Genomic DNA, 15,418 nt, shown 5'->3' with positions numbered 1-15,418 from the left:
CAACTCTGAAAATTAGAAGACAAAGAAGCCCTTAAAAGTTTAGAGAGGAAAATTTTGGAGAATGAAATTGGTGGCCAATTTCACGGAATAACTGCCCTATTTATAGGAAAAAGCCCATGAAGAAGGACCAATCAGAGAACAGCCCATGAAGCGTCATCCAATCAGCGTGCAGACACGTGTCGGACATGCAACCACGGGATGTCAATCGTTGCAACAGTTAGACGTCAATCAATGCAACAGTGACCAAGCGTCTTCAACACGCCCATTCATATCTCTCCGCCTATTCACCTTCCTCAACAAATTCTCAAGCATCTGTTCTCCGCCGGCCACTCGATCAACCAAGCTAGGTAGCGCCGGCCGGGGGCAATCAAAAATAACCGGCACTCTCAACCCTGGTCTCGGCCAGCGTCACTTTCTTTTCCACATCGGAGGCCCTTTACGCATCCATGTGGAGGGGGGATATGGTACGGCCTAAGATAGACCAGGCCGAGGTAAAAGAAGCCGCCGCAGAAGAAGTCGATGCAAAACATTTTTTACAAATTACTTGCGCAGAATATACGCTCAAACGTACATCGGAGCCCATACCACGGCATAGACTACGCTGGGGGCAAATTGATGGGGCATATTCTGCACCGCTGACCAAGTCAACATATTGAGCAAGGTCAAATATACCCACAGCAGGTCAACGACTTAGACCGCCTAGCCGATACAGCCCATCGGCCTGTCAGCCTGGGTCTCGGCATGGCAACCTTCCAGCCGGGACACATACCCGCGTACTCATATCCAAGACTCCTCGGCGGTGAGTCAACAGGGCCCGCCGGCCTGCCATAGGTCCCTTGGCCGAGGGGTAGATCAGTCTTTCCACCTGCTAGCCACTTGGCCACTTGGCCACTACGTGACAAAAGGTGAAAGTCTATAAATACTCCTCAAACTTCATTGAGGAAGGGATCCACAACTTAACCTAAATACACTATTCATCTGGTAATATCTTCCTTATCTCTCTACAATACATACCTAGCCAAGTAACACAACTTAATCCTTTAAGTTTACTGACTTGAGCGTCGGAGTGAGTACGCTTGGCACAAAGCCAAGCCCTCAGTTCGTTCATTGTTGCAGGAGAGGCCGAGAGGAACGATAAAGTCAAGAAGGGTTCAACTAAATACGTCATTCTACAAGCCACGGGTGGTAACAATACTTGCTCTGGAATTACACCCGGAACAACCTCATTTTCTCTTTTATTTATTTTATTTCTCTCCATCTCCATCCTCTTTCTTTTATTTTCTCACACAATAGAGAGGATTATCTTATGTTCCTGTCTTACTTAAATTACTCTACCAATTTTTATTAAAGAAAAAAATAAAAGAATTATTGTCTATATGACAAAAAGTGGTTGATTAGTAGGCACAAGGGCCAAAATTAGCTTTCCTCTAAAACCCTCTAAAATTAGAGGAAGTGACTACCTTTCTCTTGTTAAGAGGACACTTAACATAAGAGCACCCACAATAGAGAGGACGTAGTCTCTTCTTAACACACTCTCTCCTTTAAGAGGAGATTCTCTCTATTGTGGAGATGTATGAAACATCCTCTTAGCAAGACGATGTTCTCTATTTCCTATACTTTTAGAGGAAGTATAACATTGACCCTTGTACCAACTATCTAATACTCCCTCCATTCATAATATATCACCTCACTTCCCTTTTTTGTCCATTCATTTTATATCACCCCATTTCTTTTCTTTCCTTATTTGTTAAGACACTTTACCATATTGTCCTTATCAACTATCAATATTTACAATTATTGTCATTACTTAGTGGGCTTAATTTTATTCAATTAACCCACCAATATTACTAACCCAATCATTACTCCCTAATGACTCCCTCCATATTTCTAACCCATTTACAAATTTCTCATCCAAACCCAACACTCCCTCCATTAATACCCAACAACCCGATGATCCAAAATTAATTTGGATAATCACCTCAAGTGTCCCTCCCTTTACTCATTATCCATCTCTTCAGAAAACCCTAAATCATTATCCCATTCATCCGCCTCCTTATCACTTCTCTCTCTTCAATATCGCACCCAAATTTCAACTCTTCATTTGTCTCCCTCATCCGCCTCCTTTTTAAATCCTCCTCTTAAATTTTATACACCTTTTTTACGACGAATGTTGTGGTTGGCGAATCAGAAGTTCCTAATACACCGGGTTTTGACGATTTGCCAAGTGATTCTTCTGATCCTAATGACGATTTGGTTGTAGTTGCGGTTGTAATTGATAGATCTAGTGAAAATAATACTAGATCTAGGTTTAGTACTCCTAAACGTCAGAAGTCCGTTGTTGTTGACGATGAGTCTCCATGCTCAAAGAGGTTTAACGCGTTTTGTAAGAGGGTTCACTACAACAAATCATCACTTGCGCCACGAATTATGCCACGGGAACTCATAATTCGTGGCTAAATTTTGCTTAGCCACGGGAAAAACTTATTCATTATTTTGGAAAAAAATTTATGCCACGGGATAACTTTTCCCGTGGCAAAAAGTCATTTCCGCCACGAATTAGGCTACACCCGTGGCAAATAATCATTTTAGCCACGGCCTATGTCAAACCGTGGCGAAATTTTATTTAGTCACGAATTGTTCCGTGGCAAATATTTTTTTAGCCACGAACAAACAAACACCCGTGGCGAGTATCTTTCCCAACTTAAATCTGAATGAAATTTAATCAAATATAATAATATGAAAATACATTTGAATATAAAAATTTAGAAACACTTTGATTAATTTAATTAATATTTTTTATTATTTTATTTACTTTAATAAGAAATTTTAAAATTTTATAAACTTATATGCAAGCAAAGAAAAGTTTATCGTCTAATTTTTTGATTTTTTTACAGATCACATTTATGTTTTGTAGGTTTTGTAAAATATTGATAATTTAAAAAAATTGTTTTAATATATACTCTGTTTATTAAAGTCGTGAATTTCTTTTACTTTTTTAAATTAAACTTTATAATCTTGAATAACAATCTTAAATGATCGTATCACATTTAAAGATATAACATATCAAATTGAATAAAAAAGTTATTTACCATCTATCTTTGAAAATCCAAAATTAATATATTGTTAAACTATTTCATTCAAAATTTTATTTTCAACTTTATTTGTAGGATATTTATAGAAAAATTTGAATTTGATATAAAATTTATGGAAATTTCCCATGGTACCCTCAAACTTTGCCAGATTACGCATGGTACCTCTTATTTTAAGTTTCTACATATGTTACCCTTGTGTTTACCTTTTTCATTCCCAGAATACTCTTTGGGGAAATTTCGTCATAACGTCGTTACTCCTATAAGTAATTTGATGAGTAATTGTGTATGTTATGTTGTTATTGTTATATTATTTAGGTACTAAATGTTAGTTTATTAGACAAAATAAGGATTTAGGTATTATTAGATGATGAATTGATAGTGTATTAGATAACAAAAAAAGGTGTCACAAGGCATATGAGTAGCGGCGTTATGACGAAAGTTTGTCAAAGGGTATTCTGAGACTGAAAAACGTAAATACAGGGGTAGCATATGTAAAAACGTTAAAAAAAGGGTACCATATGTATCTGTCAAAATTCGAGGGTACCGTGAAAAATTTACGTAAAATTTAACTTGCTGAGAAAAAAATTGGAAAATTTTTTTTCATTGAAAATGAGCGCATCACACGGAAAAATATATAAATTATAATAATTTAAAGTCACGTGTGCAAATAATGTGAAAGGTTTAAGAAAAGAAACGATAAATCATAACAAAGAGAAATCAGTTTAGGAAAATAAGCGATTCTTTTGTACAATAATCTTTTTCGTGGTTTTTGGGTTAAAAAGTGACTATTTTTTGGTTAATAGTGATCACTTTGGGGAAAAAAGACCTTTAATTATAAAAAGCGGTCATTATTTTAGCAAAAAATGGTCTCATTTTTCATATCGCAGGTACAGCGGTTATACAATAGAATTTGCGAAGAAAAATATACGAAAAAAATGTGTACATGAGAAATGAAAATAAGTATGTCGATAAACAAAAGAAAAAAAATGTTAGGAAAACACAATTAATTTTACTTTTTGGAGAAAATGGTTTACTGACTTGGGCAAAAAAAATGATGTCAAAATCATTAATCAGGAGGTTAATGTCGAAAATTTAATAATTTCGGCCAAAATATTTTTTTCCCGCAAAAATTGTAAAACATGTAACATTTATGTAATTAAATAGTACTAAAGGTAAGATTTGAAAAAAAAAAATAAACTTAAAAGGATTCAAAGAGCTAATTATATCAACAACGGTAACATTCAATTTCGGTGGCACATCAAAATAACTTTACGGTTAAGCGTGCTCAGGTGAGAGTAGTGTTGGGATGGGTGACCTCCTGGGAAGCCTCTCCGATACTCACAAATGCATGACTCGTGAAACGAAATAACGTTCAAATGAATCAAGTTAACTAGCGAAACAATTACCTAGATTGTCACAGTTCCGTATATGATAAAATACCCATTGTGAAAAATAAATAAATTATTTTACGTTTTATTTATTTAATTTTCATATATATTGTTTGCCACGGGAATTATTTTTTCGCCACGGAAAATTTCTTTGGCCACGGGAGTTATTAGCCACGAGAGAATCCGTGGCCAAAAATTCAATAATAGCCACGTTCTTGTTTTTCCCGTGGCTATCCCTCTGTCACGGCCACTTGCGCCAAGGAAGATATTCCCGTGGCAAAATGATTTAGCCACGGAAATTTAGTACTTGCGCCACGAATTTAGCCGTGGCCCAAGTGCTCATTTGTTGTAGTGGTTCTTGATAGGTAAAATCTAAAGCTTGTTTTTTTTTGTTGATTTTTGTTGTTTTATTTTGTTGATTTTTAATTTTTTTTTGTTAATTTTCTGATTTTGACGGAGTAATTATGGAGTATTTTGTTAATTTTCTGATTTTGACGGAGTAGATTGTTAATTTTCTGATTTTGACGGAGTATATACGGATTATTTTGTTAATTTTATGATTTAGACGTAGTATTGTTTTAATTTACAGACCATTTTGTCATGTCTCCTTATTCAGCATTAGCTTACTCTAACCAAACATCATGCATGGTCTTACTTCATGTGAGATAATGCGTTAAAGATTGTAGTGTCTAATAGGCAAACATTCACAACCGTACAGAGAAGCATTCATTACTATCACAGGTAGATCAGTACTCAGTAGATAGTTAATTTTCTGATTTTGACAGAGTAAATTGTTAATTTTCTGATTTTGACGGAGTATATACGTATTATTTTGTTAATTTTCTGATTTAGACGTAGTATTGTTTAAATTTACAGACCATTTTGTTAATTTTATGATTTTCACGGTTTTTTTGGTCATGTCTTCTGATAAGGAAGGAGAAGGAGAAGGAGAAGGAGAAAATGAAGGAGAAGGAAAGGGTGCATGCAATAGAGGAGAAAATGAAGGAGCAGGATAAAAAGGAGGACGAATTGGAGGTTGTATATTTCTTCTCTTACTGTATTCTTTTTAAAGTTTCTGTAAATTTCGTATTTTACTGCTGGTGAAGTGCTGTTTAACATGTTCGTGTTATTTAGTTTCTGTAATTTTTCATGTCATTTGTTATGTCGGTATTGTTTCTCTTTCTGTATTTGTTGTGGTATTGTTTCTGATTTTTCTTTGTATTGCTTCTGATATTGCTTATGAATCGAATTCTTTGTAAAGTTTATGTATTTTTTGTAATGTTTCTGATTTTTTTCGTTGCATTGTTTCTGTTTTTTTCCGTTGCATTGTTTCTTTGCATTGTTTCTGATTTTTCTTCTCATTTTTTATTTGCATTGTCTCTGATTTTTCTTTGCATTTCTTATGCTGCAATATGAACTTATGCTATACTAATTTACTTATTATGTTAGCTTAATGAAGAGATTGCTTACTGCTTTGAGAGCTGAAATTTGACTATTTTCAACTGTCTTTGCTTTCAAATTAATATTGATGTTGCATTAGGTAGCCTATGTACATGAATGCAAGCCACCATTGAGCTCAATGAATATATTGCTTATTGCTATGAGAGCTTAGTGGCTTTGTCTGAACCCTTGTATATATGTTGCTTATATGCCGTTGATGTGTTTGAAATCATAACATTGTTTTAGTCAAATTTCATTGTTGCCTATTTCTAAAGCCGGTGTTAAATGGTACTGCTGCAATTTATGTTAGCTCAGTGAAGAGATTGCTTATTTCTCTAAGAGTTGAAATTTGACTATAGCTCGATGAATAAATTGCTTAATGCTATGAGAGTTCACTGTGAAATTGTATTGTTGCCTGTTTCTTCTTGTTTCTTGAACTGCTGCGTGTTTTTTTATTTCATTGTTGTGGTTGTATTAAGGATTCCACCTTGCTTTGTTGATGGATTATTAATTGTTGAGAGTAGTTTTGGAAGGAGGTCTTTCTTAGGCCACCACAAAACCATGTTTTCAACTTTTAATGTACATGGTCGTCACAATGCTAGGCTTTAGGAGACCTTGATTTCTAACCACAAAAGCTCAGTGATGAAATTGCAAATTGCTATGAGAGCTTAAACATTTATATTACCAAAACATATTCATTTTCAATACAAAGCAGAAGTGTTTACAAAATATTTCACCCATAGTCATATACTCATGCTTATACTCCCTCCATTCAACTTTTATCTTTCAATGTGTCTAAGATAAAAGTTGAATGGACCAAATATTTTTAGCAATCTGAGTTCAGAAAGCTAAAAATGCAAGAGGTACACTAATTTCTTCTAAGTTGCTATCCTTCCCTGCCAATGTTAAATGATCAATGCATTCCCTTACCATCTCAACATCTGCTTGCAAATTCCTTGGCAAAGTACCAGCTAGCCTTTGTGCTTTCTTGTGCAAGTGTGGGACTTTAAAGTCATTGTGCCCCTTTGTTTTCATTATCTCCAACATGCCTGATTGCAAACTAAGCCACACATCACTTAAACACAAAGCTGGTTCTTCATCCCATGCTTGCATTACATTGAATACCAATTCATCTACGGTTTTTGTTCTTTTCTGACTCTGCAGTGACTGAATTGATCTAAAAAAACCCAAATCTAAGACATTTAGATCAGGTGAATTAGGTGGTTGTTGGGTTAATGAGATATTATACCCTGTTGCTTGTGTTGCATTCAAAAAATTAGGATCATTGCTTTTTAAATGTGGTCTAGCATTATCCTACTGGATGATTATGTTCTTGGATAGTAATGCTGGCCACTTGCTTGTTATTGCTGGTAGGATCTTCTCAAGTAGCATTTCATTAATCACTTGTTTATTGATTGATGCTATTGATTTGGTTTCCAAAGTACCTGCTGCCCTATTCTTTGACCTCCTTTTTGCTGGTTCTTGAAAAGTAAATGGAAATATACCTATTTTTCCATCAAAAATCAGGTTGTTATCAACATCATAAATTGGCCTTGAAACGGCTGCCATGAACATAACCTTTGTGATAAAATTCGTGCTTTGGCAAGACCTATATGGGTCAACTTCTTCACTAAGGAGGTAAATTTTTGCATTATCTTGAGTTATATAAAACCATTTTTCATCAATATGAATAACATTACACATATCTTTGAATTGCAAAATTCCTGTAATTCTATTCCACCATAATTTGGTAAGAACAAAATTGAGTCTGTGAAACTTGTTCTCCTCTGTTAATGCTGGTTTGATTGCATTAGTGTGGCTCCTCAATTTTTCCAGTTTAACCCAAGTACAAATAGTACCAACAGATACTTTGATGGTTTTACTAAGAGCATCCATAGTTCCCCTTTTTCCCTTGGGTGTTGTTAAAATTGCTGCAACAGGGAGTTCTAATAGGGTCCTTCCTTTTTTCCCCTTCATTTTGGAGTTGAGTTGCAACTCTTCACCATTTAACCTTTGGTATTTAGCTACTTTCCAGATTTCGTATATAGTTTTTCTGTCCATATTGAATTTTGCTGCAACTACCTTCATTTGTCCTCTAACTGGTTTGCAATTAATCGAATTTTCGATTAAGTAGCACCCAATTCTATGTCGCTGATCGTTTGTAAGATTAGGACGAACCATTATTTGGAAATGATAAGAAGGGTAAGGAATTATTTTTTGATGTTCTACTTTATTGTTTTATTGCTTGATTAACTAATTTCTTTTTTTGAAGTGCAGTTTTTGTATTTCATGAAGAGAAGGGCAGCTGGAAAAACATGATGAGATAATGAAGAAGATGATGAATTTAGACCAGGGGAAATTATAATTTCCTTCCAAATTGTAATTCTGGATTACAATTTATAACTGTGTAATTTCTTCTTTTCCTATGTAATTACATAATGTAAGGATGATGTAAGGGTGCTGTAAAACAGAGTTTTGGAGGGAAATTTGGCTTAGTGTTGGTGGGAAAAATATTTCCCAAAATTTTGTAATTTTCAGATTTTTGGTTTGGAGGGAAAAAAAGGTTGCCCCACTTCAAGTTGTAATTTCCCTCAGTTTGGAGGGAACTTTGACATTTTCATTTGTTTAACTTAAATTGCTAATCCTAATTAGTTATAAGCCACTTGTGTTACTTTTTCATTAGTTATAGTCAAGTACAAGCTTTTATTATTTGTTTATTATCACCCTTAATATTTGTGCCAAGGGGAAATGGGGTGATAATTTATGAATGGAGGGAGTAATGTTTTTCCATGTGGATTATTTTCCTTTATTTTTTTTTTCTTTTGTAAGAAGTTAAAATGTATATAAATGGGTAGAGGATGGATAAGAGGATCCTCTCTATTGTGGACAAAAATATAGAGAGGAGGATAAACATAGTGGAAATGAAGGTGGGTCATAGAAAGGGTGATATGTCAAAAAATAAGAGGGTGAAAGAACAAATAAGAGGATCATACTATCCTCTCTATTGCTCATGCTAAATCCCACAATAGAGATGATGTCCTCTTAGAAGAGAGAGGATACTGTTAGGGCCAAAATTATTGTATTTTGTCTGAGCTACGTGGCACGAGATAAGTGGGTAATTCATGAGCAATGGACCCATTACATACATGGGGAGTCGGGCCCATGGACCGAGCCAGGCTGGCAGGCCTGGAAGTAGGATAATCCGGAGAAGGACAGCATGTGAAGAAGAGTTCGGCTTGGACTAAGATATTAATAAGATCCCGGGTAAGACAAGAAAATCCTAATTATTGCCATATTCTGAATAAGGAAAGTCCAAGTTGTTACCAAACTCTACCTTGAGGAACAAGACAATTAAGTGGGGAACCCTAATAAACCCACTAGGGTTTATTCACTATAAATACAAGGAAGACAAATAAGAGAAAGGATCCATATTCACCCACATAAGAACACACATACAACGGCGTACTACAAAAGAGAAAGCTAGCAACCAAGCAGCAGCATCTTAGCCCTACGTACAAACCCCAAAACTATCTCATGAATACCATGAACACAATCTAATGATTACCTCCACCTTTAGATAATGATTGCCTTAATCATTATCACCATCTTATCACATGAAAACCACTACAGTCAAAGTCCCACGTAGTAATCCGTCAAATAGCCACTGACATCCAATTAATATTCCGTCTGTCTCGCTTACGCACAAGACGGGTTATTTGTCATCAGATCCGGACAGTTGTATATTGTATTTGTGCTCCGATTATCATATAGTGGAATATTGGCGGGATTCCGACTCTCCCCGCGGTTGTTTTCCACATCGGGTTTTCCACGTCACCAAAATCTCTTGTGTCATTATTTCCTTATTTCGTACTTTACTTTGTTCATATCGTTACTCCGTCTTAATTACATACATATTCCGTCAAAAATCACACATAATTTAACCCCCCGATACGAGGCTAAAAAGAGCGGTCACTTTAACCCTAAATTGGTAAAAATTTACCAAAACAGTTTGGCGCCCACCGTGGGACATGGTGATCGATCTCTATAGCCAAGTTGTCATCAAGTCAGTCTCCGGTGCCATGCCTCCTAGCGAGCAAGATCTCCTCACTATCCATGAAGTCATCTGAAAGCCATCAATATACCTGCTTCCTGGGACCCTCCCCGAAAGCCAGCAGCAGATCTGCTTCCTGGGATCCTCCGCCAGAAGTCAGCACTTTTTGGGACCCTCCCCGGAAGCTAGCAGTAGATCATTTTCCAGAGTTCCTCCAGAAGTCCCGCATCAGAGACCTGCAACAGATCTGGTCCCAGAGTCCGGCAGCAGATCTGGTCCCCGAAGTTCCTTCAGAAGCCTAAGTCTGACAGCAGGTCTGGTCCCCGGAATTTCCCTCGAGGCCAGCAGAAGGTCTGGTTCCCGGAATTCCTCCGGAATCCAGCAGTAGATTTGCTCTCTGAAGCCGTAGATCTGCTCCCCGAAACCAAAGATTTGGTCCATGTTGTTTCCCAAGGTCCTCTAGCAAATTTGGTCCCAGAATTTAGCCCGATGCTGGCAGCAGAACTGCTCCCCAGAGTTCCTCTAGAGTCCTATAGCAGATCTGGACGCCAGAGTCCTTCCAACCTCTAGCTACCGGAGCAGGAATGGTCAGTGCACCAGAAACCGCCAGCAGCGTACCAGCAACAAGTGTACCAGCAGAAGATGAACCAACACGAATGTTCAGTACAGGGGTACAAACTCGAAGGTACCAGGATGGGGGCAGATCAGGACCTCCAGAATCTCTGGACCATAGATCCCTAGACGTCGTGCTGGTGCTCTAGATGGAAATTCAGAAGCAAGTTGCAGAGAGACAGTCTGGAGCCTGCAGTAAGCACAGACGCCATGCTATACCCTAGATGCCTAGCATCCTGCTGCTCTCCCATGCTGATCAGAATGGAGACAACATCAGGTATCACCGTATCTCGTAGTTCTGTTCTGTTGGAGCTATATTCCTCCCTGTTGCAGGAACTTTCAGCCAGAAGGAACCAGAATGACAAACTGAACTAGTGTCACTACAACTCCACTAGCCAGCGACCCTGGGGCAGACATCTGCAGGAGTGTCGTTAGGTGGTAATATATTTGGTACTATTTTGCATGTCCCTAACCCTCTTGCAGGACCAGAAAACCTGGAGGAGCCACCACCTGTTATCATGTGGGGGCAGGTCCAGTAAAATAAGCTCTACGAGTCAGGTTCTACCATTTACACCTCTATTTGTGGTAGAATAGTTTACGTGATAACAGGTGGATCAAAACTCTACAACCTAAAATACTCAAAGGCGAAAAAGGCATGCCACAGAACGTGGGTAAGCTGAACCCGGAACGAACAGTGCTAAAGATTCAGAGTACACAGGAAGCAGATCAAATCTAGCAAGTGGAAAACCAGAATGAGCGTCCTGCGGGAACTATCAAAGCTTGCAAAGAAGCAATCGGAATATAAGAACCAACAACAACATCAACACGCAGTCCACCAGGCGCTTGGATGTTGATTCCATCAAATTGTCACCCTTGTAGGGTAACAGCTCATAAGAAGCTCCTACAACGAGTTTCATACCCAGTCTGCATCTAGGGAACAATCCCGAAACAAAGCAAAATACAAAAAGGCCAAGTCGCCAGGCACTGATAAACAAAAGTACAAACATGATAGAAGAGAGGTCCTCCTAACATGATTCTCTCCTCGGCAGCAGCTACACCAGCTTTTCTACCTTGCTCAGTTTGACCTTCTCTTGCAGGAACTAGCTCTGGCTCAGGAACATCAGCAGCTTCAACAACCTTTTAGGGTAGCTGTCCTGACCAGCAGCATTTTCAGGTGGCTGAACCAATAAGCATCATTTTCGGGGAGCTGACCTCATCAACACTCAGAACCAGGTCCCCAAGACGCTGAGATCTAGTAGAATGAAGAAGTCTCGACCACCTGTCTTCTCTTAACTTCCAGGAGGCAGGAAGTAGAAGGAACTAGAAACGGAAATCCAGGAAGCAGGAGGAACCTGAAATGGAAATCCAGGAAGCAGGAAGTCGGAAGCAGGATGCAGGAGGAAGCAGAGGCGAAACCCGAGGAGGCAGGAAACATGAAGCAGAAAACCTAAGGAGGCAGGAAACATGACCAGATGGAAGGCAGGACCCAGAGTGAGCCAGACTTCTGCATAGCCCATTTACAGGAGTCATCAGCCAAAAGGAGCAGAGCCAAGAGAACCCTAGTACTACCTCTGCTGTCCAAGCCAGAACCAGGGGAAGCTTGGTACCATCACTGTCGTCCCGCCCGGAACCAGAAGAACCCTGGTTACCGTACCTAGTCCGAGTACTTGATCCCGCACCTAGACCATGTATCTGGTCCTCGCGCCTGGTCCCTACACCGGTCCCCATACCTGTCGGTAACCAAGGCTTCAGTTAGCGTCATACGGGCACCCATAATATTATCTCAAATAAGTTTCTGCATCCTGCAGAGACCAGGTACACGTCACTTAAAAAACTGCTTCTTATACTTGTTATAGCTTTCTGTAAATTGCTTTATCATATCCATGTGATAACTAACTACCTCCTGAAAGCCTATATGAGAAAACTAGAGCTATTAGGATAAATGAACAATGACCAATTGAAACATAGGCCTAAGTGCTCACACCCTGAAGTTCGAACCTCGAATGACAGTTAAATCACAACTATGGTAGACTAGCACCTGACTTTAGTCCTGCACCCCAGACCTAGGTTGATGAAAACATCAGCGACCTAAAAGGGAAATAGGAACCAGAGTTGTACATGTCACACTAGTGGAATTTCCAATAAAAAGGGACAGGAGCAGGCCTGGTACCCAGGTTCCCGCGAAGGGACTAGGAGGGAACTTGGTCGTCCAAATTTGCAGCGACCCTGAGAGTCAGACACCTAAAAATATCTGAAACCAGATAGGTCCCCAGCCAGGGGCCACAACCCAGAACCTGGAGGCAGACGTCCTTACAACCTGGGGGTAACATTCAAGCTAGGTATCTTATCACGTATGCTCATCATTCATGTGCTAAAACCATCGGTAAACAAAGAACAGGAAGATTCATGTCCATATGTCGCTCTTAAAGTAATTCGTAAGTTCCTAATCTTATTACCCTGTTATATTTTGAATAACTATTGTCTTGAGCATTGAAAGGTCGTTGGCTCTGCCAAATGCTGGCCCTATCAGAATAAATTCTTGCAGGAGATCTCCCTATCAGCAGGAGTGGTTACTCAGGCTCCAGAACCTGCCACCTTCTCCATATCAAATCGCTCCTCCTGCAGCATATGATGCAGAACGCAGAATACAGGACGCAGAATGTAGAACGCGGAACGCAGAATAAAGGACGCAGAATGCAGAGCGCTCTCTACAGCAAATTTTCGGCCTGCAGAAATAGCCTCCCCGCGCACAGGTCGGGCCAGCAGGACAGGTAGCTCCGCCAGCAGATTGCAGGACATGAATCAATGGCATGGGGGCAATTCAACCAACGTACCGCTGGTTCATAAAAGCTCCTAGCACCCTGAATATATGGGAGACAAGCAGCAGCCAGAATGCTGTAGAACACATCCTTGCATCAGCTTTCCAAAGTGAAAAATCACCACATGCTGCCACCAGCCTGGTTCCCTGGGAACCAGAACATCAAATAACAAATGACAAGAAGAAACGACACTACTCTCAGCAAGAAAGTAAAAAGCAAGTGTGGGCCTCATACTATTTTGCATGCCATCCACAGCAAAGCCGTGAAAGGCATGCAGGGGGCAGAGACTACGTCCCCCACGCAGCAGCTAGAAGTCAATAGTCCATCGAGCAAGCTTGGTCAAACAACAAACTCAATGTTGAGAACCTGAAACTATAGCAAAAAGAAAGAGCCACAACAGCTGAACTAAGAAGTGCCCAGATACGCATAACATCGTACAAGCAATCAGAAGCAAGGACATATGATAACAACGTCAGAATCAGGACTCTCGCAGTAGAGGACCTAGTGTTATGAAGGATATTTGAAAATACCAAAAATCACAAGGCTGAAAGCGCCAGGTAATAGGGTGTACAGATTAATGGCCATGCAAGGTCAAATCTTGTATAATCCCCGACAGTAGTTTGTTTGACAAAATGCTAAAACCTTAGTGTACAGAGTACCTTTCAACAGTCCATGAAGCAAAAACTTTTTTATTAATATCTTTTGTTTTATCGAGTCCTTTTTTGAGTTTCAAAATTTGTTTTTGTGTCTTTATTTTGTTATTTATTCCTCTTTATTTAAAATAAAATATTTTCTAAAAACCCAAGTGGTACGCGCTGTGGCTTCCTGGATCCAGATGTTGCCCTGGAACACCATGAGATAGCACCAGGTATTTGTACTATTTGGTTATCTTTCACGCTTCTAGGGAGAAAGGCTTTGACATTGATGTTGGTTGCTTGTCAGATAAGGGACACTTTGAGGGTCCAGCCCCTGCCATGTGAGGCTGCGAGACGTTTAACTTAAGTCAAGCCACATGGGGAGCATACGCCGAGGTAGCGCGTAGGGTATGGCATACTAAGACCACCCATACCTTAACATTAATCTCAGTAAATCCATAGCTATGACGTAGAGCAAAAGGTGCACGCACGAATTTCAAACGTCTGGAACCACAAGGAACGCAACATTCCTTGTTAGTCAGAAACAATCAATGAAGGTATGCTGTAGTCGGCTAATCCTAGTGATAAGATATTTTACGTCATGGGTAAAATATTTTATCAAACATCTGCCACCAGAGGCAGAGGTTGTGCACCTGGAACCAGGTCAGCCTCCTAGCAAATCAAAAGTGGGAACTAAACTCTAGACAAAGACAAACGAAATGACAGAGACAGAGCATATAGCCATGGTTGACATTTCATTCACGACATATGATAGTCTACATCATGTCTAATCATCATATAATCTGCATCATACATTAGAGAGTCCATGCATGCACATGCATTGCTACTAACATTTTGCAGGTATCACCTACATAAACGAGTGCACGACAAACTTATGCCGAATGCTCCAACCACCAGATTCACCCTTGGTGACCAGATAACAGAATGGTAAGGACATGTGGGAAGTGCTTCCCAAGATTCAGCCGTTTGGCTCCCAAAGATCGACTTTTCGGTCCCAGTGTCGTGATCCATTTTCAGAGCGATCGTCGGATCCCAAAGACATCTGCCACCTGGTCCCTAGTGTCAGACATCTGCTCCCTGGCATCCGCCAACAGGATTCCAGCGCCAGCCGTCTGGTTCCTGGATTCAGCCATCAGGCTCCCAACATCAGCCGCCAGGTTCCCAGAGCCCGCTGCCAGACTCCAGATCGAACCAGTTGCCTGATTCCCCGCACCAGCCATCAGGACCCCAACGTTAGCGATCAAGATCCTAGAGTCCACCATTTGTTCTGGGCATCCTCCAGCAGAAATCCGTCTGGAGTTCGCTTGCTGAAAAGTCTGCTAATAGGAGTCCACGAGTCTACATCAGTAAAAAATCAGCT

The sequence above is a fragment of the Silene latifolia genome, chromosome 1 (assembly GCF_048544455.1).
Source record: "Silene latifolia isolate original U9 population chromosome 1, ASM4854445v1, whole genome shotgun sequence".
Classification (NCBI taxonomy): Eukaryota; Viridiplantae; Streptophyta; class Magnoliopsida; order Caryophyllales; family Caryophyllaceae; genus Silene; species Silene latifolia.
This window is presented reverse-complemented; position numbering follows the sequence as displayed.